The sequence below is a fragment of the Rhipicephalus microplus genome, chromosome 6, assembly GCF_043290135.1.
Source record: "Rhipicephalus microplus isolate Deutch F79 chromosome 6, USDA_Rmic, whole genome shotgun sequence".
NCBI lineage: Eukaryota > Metazoa > Arthropoda > Arachnida > Ixodida > Ixodidae > Rhipicephalus > Rhipicephalus microplus.
The window spans coordinates 169884744-169901029 of NC_134705.1; the positions used below are offsets into that span (position 1 = coordinate 169884744).

General features: G+C 44.3%; 1 protein-coding gene across 2 annotated transcripts in view; it reads left to right on the forward strand.

The window, feature by feature from the left end:
* The window catches only part of LOC119167918 (BPTI/Kunitz domain-containing protein-like), a 46880-nt gene extending 42709 nt beyond the window's left edge, over window positions 1-4171 (forward strand). For both annotated transcript variants that reach the window (XR_012884030.1, XR_012884031.1), the window contains 2 exons: window positions 2820-3002; window positions 4004-4171. The gene's annotated coding sequence lies outside the window, so the exon portion shown is untranslated. The remainder of the gene's footprint in view (window positions 1-2819; window positions 3003-4003) is intronic.
* The last annotated feature ends 12115 nt before the right edge of the window (window positions 4172-16286 follow it).

The window sequence follows — 16286 nt, forward strand, 5'->3', positions numbered from 1 at the left end:
ATGTCACCCGGGAGATCATGTTGAACATGAGGACAACGTCTGCTCGAAGCGCTCTCAAAGTACTGAACGCCTTAAGCCCAGTACTTGAATCGCTCGAGTAGAAATATGGCTAACGATCGCCATTATTTCTAAGGATTCAAGGAAGCAGCCATCATTCAGTGGAACTCCAGTGGACTAAAACCGTTTATTTTAGGACTTTCGTCAGTTTGTGGGCGTCAGCATGTTCCAAGCCATCAGTATTTGTGAAGCCAACGCGTGTGCGTGCTCTCCTCTTTCTCCTTTTTTCCCGTCTTTTATACTCCCACATCCATATCCCCAGTGTAGGGTAGCATACCAGTCACTCCAGACTGGTTAACATCCCTGCCTTTCCTTTCCCCCGTGTTCCTCAGACATATCAATCATCAGCTTAGTTACAAGCATCAAGCGTTTATAATGCAGAGATTCGCATTTTATTGTCGATAAACCGTCTTGCTAACTTTTGCTTTTCGTAGTAAATACAGCAAACTACAAATCATAAATTACTCTAACATGAATGCTACACTATTGTCGGATCGCCGCACTCATTGAATGCTCTATAGCGGAGACCGACAAAAGAAGACAATAACTGTACTCAGGATGGCCATGAATGCGTCCTGTTCTCTGTACACTCGGCTTGGAGGTGAAAGAGTGAATTATTGATAAAAAAACAATAGACTGTGAAAAATATTGTTACACGAAACGATAAACAGCAGTTATCAGACACAGACAGAAAACATGTCAAACATAGCAAGCGTTTGTTATATCTAGTATCGTTTGATTGCGCAATAAAATTGTTGTGCCCTTGCCTACCCATGAATACTCAGGCTTAATAAAGCCCTCTTTAGTCTAGGTAGCATAATTACCTTGTTGTACTGGACAATTGGTTTCATGTTGCTATGCTTATTCAATATTTATTTAAATGCCTCATTAGTGTAGTAAAATTTTATTATGTATGGCTGGTGTAGGTCAGTGAAAAAATGGGGAGTTTATTTAGGCTCCTCCAAGAAAACATTATGCACTAAGTACTCACACTGACTCACACTGTCCAATAATTTTGCTGATCTGGACTAACTCTGGCTAAGGATAATAACATTTTCAATTGGACTCAAACTAAACAAAGTTTTGTCATTCAATTCCATTGGACTCAAACTCACCGAAATGGTAGCCACCCACACTTACTACGACTCACACGCACGGCCCCATTCGTGTCTGGTTGAGGTCCGAGCGAGTCGACTCATAATTGAGTGTTCCTGCCTATGATGGCTAGTCAATCCAAATTGGAATGAATATCAATCAGTAAATGAGACAAATTATTTTTCTTGTGTAGCATAAACACTGTTGTGCATTGATATTCTGCGAACAACGTACCACCGATTTTCTTACATTTAGCGGCATGACACAATCGATCACATTCTCTTATTTTGTTCATTTCATATGAGATTACATGACGCAATATGCTTGGCTATTTAATAGCCAAAGATTTTACTGCAGTCAGCTGCCAACTGGCCACCAATTTTACTAGAATAAACTATTCTAGTAACGTTGCTAGCTACTATAACTTTCTGCAAGCTAATAGCAAGTAAACTAGTTGCGATTATTTCCACGAGCAATACTGCCTAACACGCGTGGGTTTACACCTCCATGAAAACCTAATAACTGAGGCAGGAAAATGAGTGCTATAGGACCAATGCAATTGTCTGGGCTTCAGTACACAAACACACACACACACACACACACACACACACACACACACACACACACACACACACACACACACACACACACACACACACACACACACACACAACACGCGCGCGCGCGCGCGCGCACACGCACGCTCACAACCGAACCAAGCACGACATTATTGACTATAATATCCATTTCGTAATGAATATTGATCGGTGAGTTTTACGCGCAAATGAATGGATTTGGTATTTGCGGCTACCAAGCGTCACACCACAGAATCACGTTAATGTTTCTCTTCCGGAGAAATGCCTAGTTCAAGAGTTATATCGGTACAGCGTCATTTCTGGGCGCAGTGTTGGCTATCCCTTTTTTATGTGAGTACAAACAATTATTCGACCAAGGAGGTATTCGCTGGTGACTGCTAGTTGTGATTTCTGCAGAATCCCGCCGCTGAATGCACTATATGTTTCGACTAAACAGCCGTATCTGCTAATATTTCAACATCAGTGTTACATCAAGCGATAAGCTGGCATTGTTACAAACGCCTGGACGGCCCGCAATACAATGGCCGATGTTGCCGAACAGGCTTGACGAGGCCGAGAGCTTACGTCTATTCGTCCCGACGTACGAGTGGCCCGCTAAGTGCTAGTTCACGCCTTGACAGACCTAAATAAAGATTTTGCTTACCATACCATTATAGGCTACGACCAGACATCATGTAGTCGACACTCCTGGCAAGCGCAACTACACGGCGGACACTTTCCGCGCAAAGTTCTATATATGTATAGGAAACCTGCTTAAAAGGGTTCGTTCTTGGCTGTCTCGAAATTTATGAAGATTTGATTAACAATGTACGAAAAGACACAAATTCATGTCGCAATGCTTGGTTCATAAGAAAGAACTAAAGAACTGCTTATTAAGCACTTGTATGACCGGGCATATAAAGAGGTTATATAAATGTACAAAGGAGATGAGAATACTCTGTCAACCCACAGGTTGTGGGTTGGCAGAATATTTTCATCTCATATTCTTTTAGTGAATCATCTGATGTCAAATAAATTATGTCTTTTTAGCCTCTGTTACGACGATGGTTTAATGCCTTTTATCTTTCCCAGCTCGCAACAAAGGAAAACGACCACGCTGCCTGAAACCACCTGTTTTCGGTAGATGTGACCCTTTGCTTCAGACATGGCGCTATGACTACCACTCTGGCCACTGTAAAATGCTCAATTACACCATCTGTGGTCTAGGCATTACAGAAATTGCCACAGAGGAAGCGTGTAATATGGCCTGCCCTGGTGAGTACAGCACAAATTATTGAACTTCATTTTGAAGTGATCTCTGCCATTGAAAAAAAATTCTCTTAGCAGAAGGGCCACTCACTTACTTTTTCGAATGTAATAGTCAGCACCAGATAGACATGCAATTTTTAGAACGTCAAAAATGTGATCCTGTGTTTTTTAACACGTTTCATCATTCCCTTAAACTTTTAAATGCAGTGAGCGCGTGTGCTCTGGGCTGCGTTTAGATAGAGTAACGCTTACTTTTTGAATGACATTACAAAATGATTAGAGGTTGCCCACTCTGACAAAAGTGTGTCCTCGCTTTTTTTTTATGATGGCGTCAAGCCGCGAGGCAGAAATCACCATTCCGTAGCCCTTACTCTCGCTATGGATAGTAAAATTGGCTCATCCCTGGCATTCAAATACAGAAGCTGTTTTGTTTACTCGTTTGGCATTTCCTGATTGTAGCAGTCATACTGATAACAGCTATTCCTCAGCAATATGATATTACCATGTAAAGCCCTATCTCTGCTGTTTTTCGTGTTGCAAGTTCATTACTAAGCATTTTCCTAGCACTCCGATAAAAACTCACCAAATGTACTAAATGTGCAACCACGGGAAGGTATATTAGTGGGAACTTCGTTTAGTCGGAATTATCTTTTGTTGGCTGTTTGCAAAGGTATTCTGAAACACCTTTCTGAATACAGTGATAAACTATTGACATATGGGCCTGACAATATTGCACAGCATAGCGCGTGCAATCTGTCAATATATGTAAAAAAATAGTCACACGTTGCTTGTATTTCAACGAGAAGTCACTATTACGTGTGTGTGTTTCTGCCTAACCCACACCCTATACGCGCATAAAAGCACCATCATGTAAAAAATGGGTGTTCATGATGTGTTCACGATGTGAAATAGATAGGTCATTAACCTAATACTTGGAATTTTGTGCCACGAACCTTAAAAGAAAAGTCATGTTTATGAAAATGTTTCAAATGACAAATATTTTCTAGGAAGAAAACGCCACAAGGTGACTTGTAGCCTCGATCCTGTTCCTACGTCTTGCAGCATCTTTCATAAAAATAGCTGGTTCTTTGATCCCCGGCAGAACGTCTGCCTTCGTTTCCCAGAGGGTAAATGTGCGAGTAACAGAAACGGATTTCCAACGGAGAAAAGTTGCCTTGAAAGATGCAGCTGTGAGTAATCATTGTAATTTTTGTCGATTCCGAAGATAACCACCATGTAGTCACAAGTACAGATTACTTATTTCTATAACATTACAAAAATAATTGATATAAAGCTTCCTATTTACCGATAGTGCCGTTCTGAAATGAAAAATATACAGTAAGGTGAGAAAAAATACAGTCTTTTGTTTGATGTGCTTATACTTAGAGCATGAACACATTACCGTTTTGACAAGTGTTTGCATACGCCTTCACCAAAGATATAGACAAAAAACTAAAATTATATTATGAGTACACGTAACGCCTAGTTTTCTCGTAGAAGATATGTGTTTGTGAATATTAGAGTTATACTCAAGAATGATGGACAGATAGATGTGTTGAACGCGATACATTAGTTTTTTTAACAACATAATACGTTTACAGCGAAGGAAATTTATAAGTTATACGTCTAGATAACTGAAAAATACAGTAAAAATAGATATATCTTCGTAAAAACATAGGAGACCACGGGACAATTTGGTCTGCCATGTCGCCGCTGTGCTCGAATAAATAGCCCGCGGCCGTCACTGCCTTGCCGAAACTCTCTGTGTCTTACCTTCTGCGCTTTCTTTGCTTTCCCAAGTGCTCAAGGTTTTATGTACTTAAACTTAAGGTGTCATTTCACCCGAGGTAGTACGTAATATTTCAAAAAATTTCGCTTACCAAATATGCAGTTGTTCTGCTCGTACAGTTAAGATTAAAATTAGGGTAAACTGATTGATCGTAACACTCTTGAAAGCTTCTGAACTCAGTCTGTCAGCGATGCATATGAATGTAACGATGGGACACAGGCTGTCACATTTGCAGTTCTTGTTTTTCGCTATCCGCTTTTTCAGCTCCAACCTTGCGCATTTCGACGAATAATAATGTTTCCCAAAAATGTCATGATCTTATTTGGAAAACACTTTGTAGCAGTTGTTACTGGGCATGCAATGTTTTTTTTGTGTGTTTAGTTGACATATACCCAACTAAATACACGTAAACTGGAAATGTGTAGGGGGTCGTTCAGATGCTAACTTGACATTTTCAACGAGTATTTATTATTAGAGTGAAAGAAACCAATTGCGGAGATGCCTATTTTTCATACACAAACATACAGTTCATATGGAACTGTATATAGAACTATATATAGTTCATATGGACGGGATCAAAAGTGTCTTACGAAAAGGCTTCAATAAATGCAGCAATAAATGTATTATTTGTTTAGCTTGTATATATTGAAAACAAAGCACGCAGAGAAAATGAGGAGAGAACGGACTCACAACGCCTGCCTGCTCGTTCGGGATGGGTATAGACACGGAGGAAAGGAAGGCAGGGGGAAAATAAAAGAGAAGAGAAAAAAAAGCAAACGAATAAAACACAAACACACATAAACAGAAAAACTGGTCATTTGAAAAAGTGCCTTCAACGCGAGGCCAAATGGCTTTTTTTTAAGAAAGTTAGCAGGAGTTGATGGGCCGGGTCTCACCTAGTAGCACATACTCCTGTAAAAAAAGAAATAGTCAAAGATCATGCACATAAGTCCAATAAGTCCATATTCCTTCGTGAGCAGTGGTCGCTCCTCAACGAGTGCAAAAAAAAATCTAAAGTTATGCGTTCTTAGTGTCTCACAGGATCCCCATGACAAACATATCAGACTTTCCACACGTCCTCGACAATAGAAGTGTTCGCGCAATGATACAGAACCAACTTTTTTGCATTAAAACACATAGCTGCTCGAATGGCTATGTATTCATATTATTACATTAGGCCCATACTATATACAAAACAAGTAACTCTGTATGTCTCTTTCTTGTTCTGTATTTCGTCCGCGCTATATGTTATATTTTGGACAGAACCAAATATTAGCTTATACTACACGGCTCTGTGACGATGAGTCTGTCCGTGACCACGAATACGAGGAGGAAGTAGTCCGCTTGTGACACGCTGATTGGGGTGCTGCTTTAGAAGTAGTTGGTGGATCAGCAGATGAGCGTTGTCAAACCGGCAACAAATTTATCGGTAGTCACACTCGTTGTGGAAAAAGTTGAAGCGAGGTGAGCTGAAATCTGTTTTTTACTCACCAAGACGCACCAGTTGCCCCTGAGGATGCAAGCTGACCATAGAGCACTGCACCTTATTGAGCACTTGTACCGAGCACCCGATGGTAATGAGCTTATTGGTTGCCTCACTCAATGCAGAAAGGCATACAGGTATTACACCGATAACTCTAAAGAGAACAACACTAATAGCATTATTGAAACATTAAAAAAAACGAAAGTAACATCGAAAGCAATAATAAAAGCATTAACGAAAGGCATAAAAATATATTGCAGATCATTTAGGCACCCCAAAACTAGTTTAAGGAGCTTTGAGAAAGAAAGAGTTGTTAACCACTCGTTTTTTTTAGGGCCAAACAATTTGGCTCATGAAAGAAAAAAAACTCTTGGATACACGGAACGCGAGCAATTTTTGACGGTTTCTGGATCTGTAAACACAGGGTGTAGTTCAACCACATTCAGTAAACCAGCACCACATCACGGTACCTAAAAAAGCGTTTCATAATAACTTCTTGGGTTCGAGTGTTTCCTGCGAATTTCCTTCGGTTCCACATACTGTCGACTACCCCTTTCGTTACACTCAGGTCAGCAAGAAACTAGCGAATGAATGGCGAGATGAAAAAAATATATATATAGCACAACATATAGCAGAGAGAAGAAAAACTTCCTGATTTCGTTCAACTGCTATTGCCACATGAACACTTTACGGAAAGTTAACTGTAGTTTGTGTCAATTATCTACCAAAATACATTTGTAGTAATTTTTGCGTGCTAACATTGGGGTAAAATGCGGGCACACTTGTTCGACCTTTTTAATGCTTTACGTTCTTTTAAATTATGTAGTTTTTTTTTCAGATACAAAAATAGAACCGTAAATTGTATTGAAAACCTGATCATTTATTCCCGACATGCTTTTATGTATAAAGAACACTTTGACTCGTAAGAGAACCAACTTTTTTTCTTGCTACTGATTCACTCCTTTTCTGCCATTCTTCATTTCAGATGAAACTTTGTGAGACTTCTGGCCTATACAACGATAATCAAAAGCTAAAGTTGCCCTTTTGCTTAACCTCTCACAGCCCCTTGTGTTGCGTCGGTGTTGGTGTTACATCTGGCCTAGATATAACATCAGTAGATATGTATAGAAGGGTAGTCCTCAAAAATTATTTTCGTTGGAATACAGGCTTCTTTAAGGGTATTCTATCATCATTATGTTGACGGAAGCAAAACTATACAAATTTGATTGTACAACTCAATTTAGTCAAGTGCGTGACGTTTGAAATATTCTATGACTTTATGAAACAATTTCACGAAAGCGTTGTATTTTTACCATCAGCCTATAATATGGCGGCGAGAAAATAATTATTGTGTCTTAAGTGTCACAGCTTGTTTGATGAAAAAGCCTATACTAGCCTTACAATGCTTCATAAACAGCGAAGGTGGTGGATCTTACGTGTTTAACGTAGCTCTCTTGGCTAATGCTAGGGCCTTTCCTTGTTGTAATCAGAGTAGAGTAAAGCTACTGCCTGTCACAGATTTCGCTAGAATGTTCAAACTGCAGAGCAGAATACTAACGTGCAAACCTAACTGGAATAACATGGTAGATACGTGCCCCTGTATCATGGCTCGTACTGTGCTCAAGCATGATGATGATGATGGTCCTTGTTACTCTGGCGCAAACCCACAAAGCACAAAGGGGGATCGGCCAAGAACCGGGCGACAGGATCTTAAGTAAAAGGCTTATGGTTTTTCAAACACAAAGTGATTTTGTACTGAAACATGCACGCTGGTTCAACTTCACGCGGCCGCTGCATGAGCTGCGTCTCTTGGTGGGCATGGCTTGGAAGTGGCGGCCCCTCATCGAGTGTGGGCAGGACCCATCAGGCATGGTCCACTGTACGTGGTTGTGAATTAAGCAAAGTGGCCTTATTCAACAGAATACTGTAAAATGGCTTTCAATGAAGAGAGGTTTATTCTAAGGAGGTTAAATAAATTCAAACCTATATGCATATTGCTCTGTAATGTCGCTAGTTCACACAGCTGGCAAAACCAATGGGTGTAAGCAGTTGAGTACAAGGCATCTTAAAGGTTTTAACACGTCTGTTGTTTACACGTTTTTAAACTTGAACAACACTCGTCGCAGCTAGGCTGAGACGTTATAGTCGTGGCGACCATAACATTGGGTTAATAACGTAATGATTTGAATAAAGAAAAAAAAACAGACGGCAGGAGATACAGAATGCTACACCACAGTGGATTCAATGAAACACGTCTCTTACAGCGGAACAGTTTAAGCCAGCTGTACTTCATGCAACGCGAAAAAAAAAACAACACCAACGATGAGAATTGTACCTAATGAGAAATCTGAGCACAGTTGCATAGACGCTTTGATCTTGCGATCATCATCATCACAGGCCGCCTGACTACAACCACTGCAAGTCATAAGCCGTCAAGCGACCTGGTTTTGTGCTTGGTGGTGCCACGTTGTACCGGGAAACTTCTTAATCTCATTGGCTCCCATAATTTTGTGTCTCTATTTCACTCCATTTCAAGTTTCATGCTTCAAACTTTCATGTTTCATCTTATTTCTCTCTTATTTTTATGACACACTAATTTGAAATCATAGGCGTAGCTACAGCTTTTGCAGCACAAGCGCGCGCAAGTTTGGAAATTTTTTCGTCATGTGGCCATGTCTACAAATGTCAGAAGGGCCGATCAGCTTCAAACACAGGCTGCGTGGACAACTCTTTCTACTCCCTACGGGTATTGGTGGAAACTCACCTCTGCACTGCAATGCCTCTGCATCCTTGATTTTGAATCAATAAGTGTCATTGACAAAGGAATAAAAAATAAACTTGAACGTAAATAAGTGAAAGCCTTCAAAATGAAACAAAGCATTGCAAAGCATCTGTAAATCACCTATATGTTTTTATTACAGATAAAGAATTTGAGCAGCTGCATAGTGATTGCACGATGGCATCGATATTCTAGTGTTTGATGAAAATGTGCTGTTTTTAACATATTCACCCATGTGCACAGTAAGGCGGACAACTATGAAATGACTAAAATAGCCTCTTTATGCACGCGTTGGTGGCTTGTGGGTGGGTGGGCTTTCTGCAACAAACATTGTGTTCCAAGTCCAGTGCTTGTTCTGTGTGGTGGTTCTCCTAGCTTTGTTGTCTTTGTGTCTTTCATTGGTTTGCTCTTCTGAATCCTATGAAGCAACTTGCATAGTAAGCGGCGTTAGTGATCTCTTGTTTCAAACATCATTGTAACAAATCGGCATCTATAGATCTAGTGAGCCGATTAGTCAGTGATAGAAAACAAAGTAAGGTGCAGATAACTCAGTTTGATTGTCTGTAGAGTGCATGATAAAGCGGAGGAAAGAAACTCCACCTTTAGTGTTTTTTCCACATGCACTCATGTTCTGTGCATTACTCCACACGAAGCTTATGGCGATCTCAATTTCACCCAGTTGTCAACCTTGCTGAACCTGCCAACTGCATCGTGTTTGATAGAGCATATTTTATCTGTTATGTTTCTTTCATTAACTGCTAACCAAAGGCTGCGTTACCATTACTTTACTAACTTTTCTTAGGTACGTATGCCGCAAACAGGTGGCTTTTGCTCGTTTGGACTACGGAATAATGCGAATAGAAGCGCTTTTATATGTGAACATTACGTAGCGCCGATCTCAACTGTAACTGTTCCTTCAGTCACTTTCAGAGTCGTATTGATTGTTATTCTTATAGCGACTATCCACACCTTTTATTCATACATATTGTTTGACAGGGAATATACAGACTCGATCGTCAGCCATGGAATATGACGGTATATAGTTCTCACCCAACAACGTTGTTGGCGCTGTTGCCAACCTGTATTCGCTTAACTACAGTGAGCTTGAAAGTAGCCTAAATTAATATTTATTTTGAGTTCAACAACATATACCTTTACAAGTTATTAGGAGAACTGAAAAAGTTGGTCTGATCAAGGAAGGAAGGAAGGAAAATAAAGGGAAAAGAAAGGCATGGAGGTTAACCAGCCTATAGGCAGCCGGTTTGCTACCCTGCGCATGGGAGATGGATGGGGGAATCTGATCAAGTTGTTTATTGTTAACTGGCGGGTGAATGAATCTCGATGCGTTGGCTAGAGGGCATGATCAAAAAAGAACCGAAGATTTATTGGCGACTGAATAAACCGCCAAAGAAAGGCAGGTCTACTAAAAAAAGACATTCGTACATAAATGGCGCACCGAAAAAACACAATTACAAGCCAAGCCAGTTATTTACTTGAATTTCAAGAGTGCAGGGTGTACGTGAAAAGGCGACTGCATAGAAGCGATCCAACTGCTTCAGCTCTGCTGTTTAGGCAATTCCGTTCCTTTTCGAGCCCGAAGATCATGCGTCGTGTGGGTCATATCTTGCGATTTTCTTCTAGATTTTTCCTTTGATTTCTTTTTTCCACCGTACGCCACGTGTAGATCTCGCCGATAAGACAGCAAAGAACGATCTCATGACGTAATGGTGCCACAAGATGCAACAGCGCATACGGAAATATCAGAGAATCGCTGTTAAAAATGTTACACGCGGACTACCTACCTTCATTTTTCATTCACTGCCGGTCGCGCTGCGTATTCTGTAGACGGCAGTTCGTCGGTGCTATGTGGAATGGCTTGCTTCAGGAACGGGTCATGCGATAGTATTAATACGTAAGAGTCGAGTTTCAATCCATTTCATTGCGTGTGTTTGTGGAGTTTACCTGGACTTATGGGGCTGTGCATCACCAAGAACGTCGTCTCATGTTGGAGGAACACTGCGAGCTTCATCTTCAGCATCAGATTGGTGAGCCTCCAGTCATAGGCATATCAGCCAGGGGGGACCACTGAGAAAAGGTTGGGGACTGAGCACTCCCACTTTCGACAATGGTCGCTGTCGGCTGCATGCTGGGGAAACCAACAACTAAGGTGACGCTGTCCTCAACCACAGTAATCACTCAAATGTATTGCTGGGAGGAAATGAAAATGTTACCAGGTAATGTTCTATGTAGGGAAAATGTAGGTAATGTTCTATGTAGAGAAACTGGCAAGCAGCCATCTTGCCAGTTTTCGGTGCGTCTCCCCGCCGGCTCAGTTCATTCAAGTTGAAGACCTTTTGTAAGCACGTGACAACTGGTGGAGCTGCTGGGTAACCGCCAGCCGATGTTCCAAACGGCTCCAGGTAGACCTGTACCTGCAGTGACAACACCTGTTCACCGCTCCAGCCGAAGACTCCGAGGCCTACCTCCTGAGCGTGGACCTCTTCCCGAGATGATGTCTGTCACACCCCCGAATGCTAGGGAAGGCGCTGCAGCCTCCAACGCACAAGAAAGCACTGCAGCCACGCCTCATACGCTGTGGATGCCAAGTGTGCCGAAGGTGTACCACAATTTCGTCTTCGAGGATGTTGAAGACTGGCACGTGACAACTGGTGGAGCTGCTGGGCAACCGCCAGCCGATGTTCCAAACGCCTCCAGGTAGACCTGTACCTGCAGTGACAACACCTGTTCACCGCTCCAGCCGAAGACTCCAAGGACTACCTTTTGAGCGTGGACCCCTTCCCGAGATGACGTCTGTCACACCCCTGAATGCTAGGGAAGGCGCTGCAGCCTCCAACGCACAAGAAAGCGCTGCAGCCACGCCTCATACGCTGTGGAAGCCAAGTGTGCCGAAGGTGTACCACGGTTTCGTCTTGGAGGATGTCGAAGAATGGCTGGCTCAGTTCGAACAGGTCTCCGATTACAATGGTTGGACCGACTTAGACAAGATGAGGAACGTGTATTTCAGCTTCGAAAACGGCACTCGTATTTGATACGAAAACCATGAGCCTTTTCCCTCGTGGCGCGTCTTTCGTCGATACTTGCTGGCAAGTTGGCCAATCCCGATCACCGTGAACGAGCTGAGCGAGCGATTCCATCACACCTCCAAATGCCGAATGAAAGCGTCATGATGTACGTCGAGGACATGAGCCTCCGTCATCGAGCTGACCCCGACATGGTGGAAGAAAAGAAGGTCCGTCATGTAATGCGAGGTGTGAAAGAACCGCTTTTCGCTGGCCTCGTTCGCTGTCACCCAAAGACCATGGCGGAATTTTAACTGAAGCCACAACCAGGAAACAAGTGCTGCAGCAGCGCTCTACTGTGTACGACCGGCAAGTGAGCGTCGCTTCGTCAGTAGGTCAGACTGGAGGAGCAGTAAGCAGAATCAACGTTGAGTCTCTCTGCGACCTCATTCGATCGGTGATGCGCGACGAACTACGAAAAATTCAGTGCCAGTCCCAACCTGCAGGGTCTATTTGCAGCCTCGTCAGAAACGAAGTACGGCAGGCTCTCCAAGTGCCGATTCCAGTTATGGCCCGCCTGTACCGACGGAGCCACGTCGTGTATCATACGCAGAAGCTGCCAGTCGACGTATTCCTGCTTCCCCATGCTTCGTTATTCCTATGCCTCAGGATGCGCTTCCTTCGCTGCAGCCAATTCAGCACTTGGAAAATCGACAGCCGCTTCCCAGAAAATCTGACGTATGGCGCACACCGGACAGACGACCACTGTGTTATCACTGTGGTGAAGCTGGACATGTGTACCGGGAGTGTCCCTCTCGTCGCCTCGGACTACAGGGTTTCGCTGTCGACTCGCCACGGCCGAGATTCGGCGAAAGACCGAAAGGTATTCAAGAATACCTTTCACAACAGCGCATGCCACTGCGGCGGCAGTCGCGGTCCCCATCTCCAAGGCGATGTTCTCCACATTTTTGCAGCCTCCCAGGGACGGCGCCAGCGCGCTCGCCAAGCCCTAGGCGGGAAAACTAACGACAGCGACCTTCGGGTACGAGGCCGCTGTCACTCGGCACAAGCAAGGCCTCCCACCGACGCAAGCAGAGACCCGGAGCGATCACCCGACGACAGCGACGAAAGCCACAAGCAGATTTTCTTTGGATATACATGTGGTAGTCGACGGTCACCACGACGTTAGTGCATTATTGGACACAGGTGCGGACTATTCGATCATGGGCGGAAAACTAGCAGCGCACATAAAGTTGTTACGCCTTGATATGAAGCTCAAATTCGACCTTCTGGCGGGCACGGAGTCACTCCAATAGGCATGTGCACTATCAGAGTGAGCATTCGGGGACGTAAGTTTCTTGCCAGCTGCCTCGTACTTCGTGACTGTTCCCGAGACCTAATCCTGGGAGTCGACTTTTTGCGAGAGCATGGCACTATTATCGATCTTCGAGAGCGTACCGTGACGTTTTCGACAGCTGGATCGTCCAACAAATCTGACGACATCCGTGACAGCACGTTTCGCGTTTCTGCCGACAGCATCACGTTGCCTCCGCGTTCACGAGTCCTAGTTGATGTGGTGTCTGACAAGTTACGGGATGGTGAGGTTGTCACCGAAGGCACCTTGGCTCTTTTGTCCGCGCTAGGTGGCTGCGCGTCACGCTTTATGACGGACACTGTGCCTTACTTGTGACTAATTTCAGTAACGAGTACCAGCACCTGTTTTGTGGCACCACCATCGCATTCGCCTACCCCATCGCAGACGTTTCGTAATGCTTCGCATCTACATCAGCCGACGACGGGCTTCAACCGACACCAAGCGACGTGACTTCAATACTAGCAAAAGTTGATGTTAACTTGACCCTCTCGGAACAACAACAGACCGAGCTACGTGAACTGCTATATCAATTTAAAGAGTTCTTCGCGTCCACCTCGAAGGTTCGTCAGACACCGGTCGCCAAACACCGAATAATTACGTATAGCGACGCCTCACCCATAAAACAATACCCTTACCTAGTTTCGGCAAAGGAACGTGACATGATAAATGCTCAAGTCGAAGAGATGTTGCAAGATGACGTTATCCAACCTTTGAAGTGTGCCTGGTTATCTCTAGTCGTGCTCATGAAGAAAAAAGATGAATCACTGCGCTTCTGCGTGGACTACAGGAAACTCAACAGCGTGACTAAAAAAGACGTCTATCCGCTGCCCCGCATTGACGATTCCCTCGACAGACCGTGGCGGGCCAGGTATGTTTCATCAATAGACTTGAAAAGTGGCTACTGCCAGTTGAAAGTTGATGAACGAGATCGTGAAAAAAACCACCTTCGTTACACCGGTTGGCCTATATGAATTCAAAGTGCTTCCCTTCGGCCTCTGTTCTGCACCTGCGACATTCCAGAGTGTGATGGACACTGTTCTTACCGGTCTAAAGTGGCACACGTGCCTAGTTTATCTGGATGATGTCGTATTTTCTGCCACCTTTGGGGAGCACCTGAAGCGTCTGCAGAATGTGCTGGAAGCGCTCCGCTCCGCTAACCTGACACTGAAGCCAGAAAAATGCCACTTCGGTTACAAGGAACTACAGTTTCTCGGTCATGTTGTCAGTACAGATGGTATTCGACCAGACCCTGACAAAAGTACCGCCATGGCCTCGTTTCCTGTTCCACGAGATAAGAAGGCAGGGTGTCGCTTTTTAGGGCTCTGCGCGTACTATCGCCGCTTTATAGGCAATTTTTTTAGGATTGCTGAACCGCTCACTCGACTCACTCGTGCATATGTTCCAGTCATCTGGGAGAAAGAACAGGACGCAGCTTTTTCTGAACTACGGGAGCGTTTGCAGACACCACCAGTCCTTGCTCACTTTGACCAAGACGCTGATACTGAAATTCATACTCACGCCAGCAACGCTGGTCTTGGTGCTGTCCTCGTACAACAACAAGAGGGCACAGAGCGAGTGATAGCGTACGCTAGCCGCACTCTTTCACGCGTTGAGGTCAAATACTCCACGTCAGAGAAAGAGTACCTCGCTGTTGTATGGGCCACGATAAAATTTAGGCCTTATCTTTACGGACGCCACTTCAAGGTAGTGACCGACCATAATTCGTTGTGCTGGTTAGCCAACCTACGGGACCCGTGCGGGCGACTGGCACGATGGAGTTTTCGTCTGCAGGAATACGATTTCACGATCGCTTACAAATCGGGCCGCAAGCACGAAGATGCTGATTCATTATCGCGTGCACCTGTCGAAGTTTGCGACTACGACCCCGAGGATGAGCATGGTTTCCTTGGGGCCCTTACTACAACAGATCTGATTACGCGACAGCGTGCCGACGATGAAATTCGCGCAGTTATCGAAAACCTTGAAGGACGCAACTCGTCCATACCTCGATGTATTTCTCGAAGTCTGTCGCCATTCTGTCTGCGAGATGGGGACCTGTATAAGAAAAAGTCCAACGGCAATGAGAGAACCTATCTTCTAGTTGTGCCAACTGACATGCGTGACGACATTCTTCTTGCCTGCCACGATGAGCCCACATCTCGTCACTTAGGTTCCTCTCGAACTCTCGCTCGAGTTCCACAAGCATACTACTGGCCTAAGCTTTCTGCATCAGTTAAGCGATACGTGAAAAGCCGCCGGGAATGTCAACGCCGCAAATCCCCGCTACTAAAGCCCGCGGCGCTTCTTCAACTAATAGAACCACCTTGAGTGTCATTTGATCAAACAAAAACGGATTTACTGGGGCCCTTTCCGCTATCATCTGCCGGCAACAAGTGGATCGTAGTAGCCACCGAATATTTGACGAAGTACGCCGAAACAAAGGCACTACAACGCGCTACGGCTTCCGATGTCGCCCAATTCTTTATGAACCAGATCGTTCTACGACATGGCGCCCCGTCGTGTGTAATCACAGGGAGAGGAACAGCATTCACGGCCCAGCTCTTTCATGACGTATTCAAGCGCAGCTACACGAGCCATCGCAAGACCACGGCATATCTTTTGCAGAGCAACGGCTTGACAGAGCGACTCAACAAGACCATCTCTGACATGTTATCTATGTACGTGGATGTTGAGCAGAAGACCTAGGACCAGGTGCTACCATACGTCACATTCGCGTACGATACTGCCGTCCAGGAAACTACGTGATTCACGCCTTTCTGTCTTGTCTATGGACGTGAGGTCCAGACCATGCTGGATGTGATGCTTCCACACAATTGCAACGCT